This window comes from Selaginella moellendorffii, unplaced genomic scaffold, assembly GCF_000143415.4.
Source record: "Selaginella moellendorffii unplaced genomic scaffold, v1.0 SELMOscaffold_34, whole genome shotgun sequence".
Taxonomy (NCBI): Eukaryota; Viridiplantae; Streptophyta; class Lycopodiopsida; order Selaginellales; family Selaginellaceae; genus Selaginella; species Selaginella moellendorffii.
The window spans coordinates 1,410,582-1,415,815 of record NW_003314295.1 but is presented as its reverse complement, the minus strand read 5'-3'; the positions used below and the strand labels follow the sequence as shown (position 1 = coordinate 1,415,815).

General features: G+C 38.6%; 1 pseudogene; it reads right to left on the bottom strand.

Annotated features, from left to right (window-relative positions):
* Positions 1–5,033: 5,033 nt before the first annotated feature.
* Positions 5,034–5,234, bottom strand: part of LOC112348917 — a 1,044-nt pseudogene continuing 843 nt past the window's right edge.

The window sequence follows — 5,234 nt, the reverse complement described above, 5'->3', positions numbered from 1 at the left end:
GCTTCTCCACAGCAAAATGGCTTGGTGGACAATCTGGCAAGGAAGTCTCTAAAATCCATTCCATTTTCATAGCTGCAGCATCAAGTGTCACATCATCCTCAGAGTTCCTTGTCCACCCTCAGTTCATTATGGTAGTTGCATCAGCCATCTCAACTTCCACTTTGCACACTGACATCCATTTTTTTTATCTATAGCCAGCTATATATTTTTTGAGAAACGTGTTCAACTCCCATGCGTCTTCAAGTTCTTCCGTAATCTTCAGTACCTCCTGTTTGGTCTTAGATTTTTCTGTCTCATCAAAGCCCATAGTCTTCTCTTAGTAGCAGATTTCTTCTTTTCCTTCTCAATTCAAACTGTAGCGACTGCATCTTGGCTGTACTATCATCACTTTTGTATTTTGCTGTTTCAAGAAAGCTTTTGATTAACACTAACTGCAGGCTTTCCATCTGCTCACATAACTCATTTGCTTCCTGCATTAAACAATATTAGCACCTCCATGTCCTGGCCAACAATCTTCAGGTGGGTTGACATATTCTTGTCATTGAATACACACCTGATCTGCATTCTCGACTGCAGCTCTAAGCATGCACTGGATTCTATACCATAGGCATTTCTCTACTTATATTGCCAAAAGAGTTCAATTGAAGATTATCAGGAGAGTTTGTTTTGACATTGTAGACACAGGTACTAGATGGTTTTTTGAAAACTCTTAGAAGCTACTTAGAATCACTATGTGTGGATGTACACACTCACATGATCATAAAAGTTCTATCTAAAAATGAGCACAAGAGTCACGATTTTAAAAAAATTAAAAGCTTTTTATCTTGGTCAGTTGTTTGCTAATACTCACTCTTCTTGGTATATACTGAGGCTGTTCTACTGATCTTTTGATAAGTGTACATTGGTAGGTGTATAATTTTTTATTTTTTCTTGATACCATTACACTTTTATCCAGCTTGTGTTGGCTTTCTTAATCGTGGAATCATCACAGTTTATAAGTTCACTTTCTTAAAGTGAACTAATATTGAAGACAGCTTTAACTTTGGAGGCTCTTGATAGGATGGAGGATCAAATGTTTTTCTCCTGCCTATTTATAAGAGAAATGTTTGAAACAAAAAAAAGAGAGCCACTCATAGTAAGTTAATAGTTTTACAAAATGGAGAAAAAGAAGAAAAAAATCACCCAGATTGCCAGGGTTTAACCGTTAATGACAATGAAGATGAACCTTGAAAGCTGCTAGAAGATGGCAGAGATCACTAGGCATATCTCTGCAGTAACAATTCTCACATCATCAAAGGAAGAGAAAAACTGTCTGAAAGAAAGAAAACAAAAAAAAAAAAGTGAGTGTAGACAGAGCTTAAACAATGGAACTGCCAGCAGTTTGAGATTTTTTGAAACAGTAAAGTATTGTCTTTCAGGGAGGAGAACCATGCAGAACTTCTTACACTCCTGACATAAGAAATAATAAAATAAATGAGAAGATTATACAAAAGAGTTATGAGTAACCAAGAACAAAGATTGATACCTTTGGTTTGGTGATGTGAGGAGGGCAATAAGGATATGACAGCATCTCAAAGTTTGGTCTATACTAAATTGCCACAAACTCTTCAAACTGGAAGAAATGGAAATGAACAAAACCAAAGTTCTTTATATCTTCATGTATTTCCATCATACCTGTCTCAGGCTAAATTAAAGCTGCCATTGAATGCTCATGAGCTTCCTCTTCAATCCTTCCACCTCTAGTTAACAGATTTATCAAAGTTAGCAGAGTGAATGATGAAAGAAAACTTCTTTACTGTTTTTCTTCAAACTTGATTCTTCCTCCGGGAAGCTTGAAAAACGTATTCCACTGCTTGTGAGCGATGGTGGACCCTACAAGATCTTTTTCCCTGTCCTTCATGAAATCTTCGTCCCTGTCCCTCGCACCAACCTGCTCACCGACACTGGCTTTGCCACTACGTAAAAGAATTCTCGTGCAACCTTGAGATCTTCTCGCTGGTGATGCTGCTGCTGCTGCTGCTGTGATTCCAACTTACCTGTAGCATGAAATTGGCTCTACCATTGGGACTTCTAGATAGTCAAGAGCAGGAAACACTTTATAAATAATGTAGTATTACAACACAAATACAATTGAATCTGGCACCAATTCACTTAATTTGTCCAGATATGGCCATGGCCACTATTCTTTGTTTGTCTTTCTTAGTTCTCTTTTTCTCTGCAAGTTTGTGAAGTTGGATTGGATCTTACCTAGTGTGTCACAATAATTGATACACGTCCATGGGTGTGACAATGCTCCTTGTCTCCAGACTAATTGGATTTGTACAGCACCGTGCCCCTGTAGAGAAACGAGTGGTCATTAACCTGTTCTAGATCACCGCCACCACAGTGAAGCTCACCTTGCCACTGGGTTGAGCAGAAGTGATAGAGCAAACCAGTGATCTCATCAATCTCTACTTCTCTTGGGTGAAGGCTGACCCTGCAAGATCTTTGTCCCTGTCCCTCGCACTGACCTTCTCACCTGGCCACTACGTACATGTGACTGATCCCAAACTCCTAGTGGATGGTCTTAAGATCTTTTTGCTGGTGATGCTGCTGCTGCTGTGATTCTCTCTCTCTCTCTCTCTCTCTCTCTCTCTCTCTCTCTCTCTCCAGCCACTGCTATCATTTATCAGATACCGATATGTAGTGGTGCTCAAATTTTGTATCCTAGATCCACATGAGAATGACGTGATAGCAAAGAGCAAGACTTACCTGTAGCATTAAGTCGACTGTACCATTAGGACTTCTAGATAGCCTTTCTGTCACCATACTACAATAAAAAACTGTGACAAAACCATACCCCAACCGAAGAATTTCCTCTAGCTTTGACAACAAAACTTACAAAACACTATGATCACCTGTATCCAAAGATGTTCATTGACTTTCTCCAAAAAGAATAGATATCAGAGGTTCCACTCTGTAATCAGGACGAAAGGATAAATGTAAACACTGGTCACACAGATTGATACCTATAGGTGAGAGGATCATATGGGTGAAATATGTTCATCATTTGCCTGCATGTTGGCTTTTTTTCTTCAATGCCTTCATCTTCCCAGTACTCATGACCTGTTCTTATGCGAGCACATTCAAACAACATTGCAAAGACCTTAAATCATACACATACCCGTTCCAAAGTATACATTCTGGAGACTCAAAAACAGTGGTGATTCAACTGTGAAAAATGTGAGAACGAAACTTATCAATTGTGAAGAATCAAGGAGCTCGCTTTCCGAATGCTTCACAGTGACACGAGAGAGAGTCAAACATGAAACCCTTAGATATGAACAGCAATAAAATAAATACATAAGCGCTTCTGAAAAAATGCATTGAAAAAAACTGGTTTACCCTAAAAAAAAATGTTCCACCCTCAACTGTTTTTTCCCACATGTCTTCATCTCCACCATTAAGCTCGTAAAGAATCTCGATTGAATATGTCGCCCTTGCTCTTTTAAATATAGAAGGATGATATTCATGTATTATATAAAATTATGGATTTTACTTTTGCATTTCATATGAAAGGTATATAAAAATTTTACTTTTTTTTGTTGGAAAGTACTTTTCCAAAAAATACATTTTATTTGCAATGTAAATTAAAAAAAAATTTAAAGAAAAAACATCCATTAGCAAATTTATGGTTCGGAGCCAAAAACAAGAGTAAAATGAGACAACAATCTTCCATTAATCTAGTTGAAATAAAATAATTTACTGATTTTGTAAAAAATTTAAAATCCTAATGTAGGTTGCAGAGGAACAAATAAAAAATTAATAAACTGCCACAAAGTTTAAAATGTGTTAAAAATAATTAATAAAAGTAAAACAAAAGTACATCACCAATAAGAATGATATATGAATTATTTTTATGTGCAAAATTGTAAAATTCTATTTTTTAACAATTATTTTTAGATTTAACATTAACTAGCTAACTGTCAATATACATATATTTTATAAAGGAGTATATACTAAAATTTACAAAAATTTAAATATACTAAAGCTAAGGATTTCCATAAGAAATTAAAGAAAAATAACTATTAATTTAATAGTTAAAATAATAAATTCTTAAATTCAGAAATAAATTCATGATGCAAACTTCTAGATTGTATCTTTTAGGCCACAAACACATCTATTGCATTGTTCATGGTCAATGCAAGATCATTACTTGGGTATTTTTATGATGTCGTGCTTAAACTAGATAAGAGTAATTTAAACCTTTAAACCCTTGCCAGTTGACTAGCTTAATTGGGCACCTGACCAAAATGGGTCGCCATCATCTTATATAAACTGTAAGGAACTACGTGATATATGTACAACCGGAAGGATGAAGTCTTATGTGTGCATGGCTGCTGTGCTCCTCCTCGATTTCCTTGGTGCAAGCTATGGTTCTTCCGATAGGTGCTTCTGCCCTTGCTCATCTCCATCAGCCACTGTTGCTCCGCCACCTTTTCACTCACCTCCTGCACCATCTTCGCCACCACCACCGCCAGCTTTTCACTCAACTCCACCTCCAGTGTCTCTCTCGTTGGAAATCTCGTACGGAGGAGTGCCAGTAAGGATTGGAAGTATTTTCTCGTGCCGGGACACCGTGAGCACTCCTCAAATTCGAGTAACCGGCCACGCCGACCCCAACCAGCTCTACTCGCTTATTATGCTGGATCGGAGGGCGTCGAGATCGATCTTCTCGATCGCGGATCAGTACACGTACATCCACTACTGGGTCGCAAACATCCGCGGATCATCGATCAACAATGGCGATGGAACTCTCGGGAGAGTTTTGGAAGGATACATGCAGCCAGCCCCGCACGACTACTTGCTTCACAATTACGAGTTCCTGCTCGTTCCACAGCAGCAGATGATCAACACCCCTCTCGCTGATCGATTTGTCAAGGATGTTGATAGCATGATGCTCCAGTATAATCTTGGCAAGCCAGTGGCCACCACTTCGTTCACCGAGCAGCTTCGCGCTGGTAGAGGATGTTAGGCGATTGGATAGAGTTTTCATAGAGTTCTTTGTAAAGTTCTTTTCTCATCAATGTTATCCAAACTTTTGGCGAGTTTGAAAGCTCTGGGCCTTGATCCAGTGGTGTTGTAGAGATCGGTAGCTTCTCTGGTACTGGAAGATGATCCAAAATAGGTGCCGGAAGGAGAAGTTGGGCCACAGGACGTTGCAAAAGGCCAAGTGCGAGTGGCAAGCTTGCCAC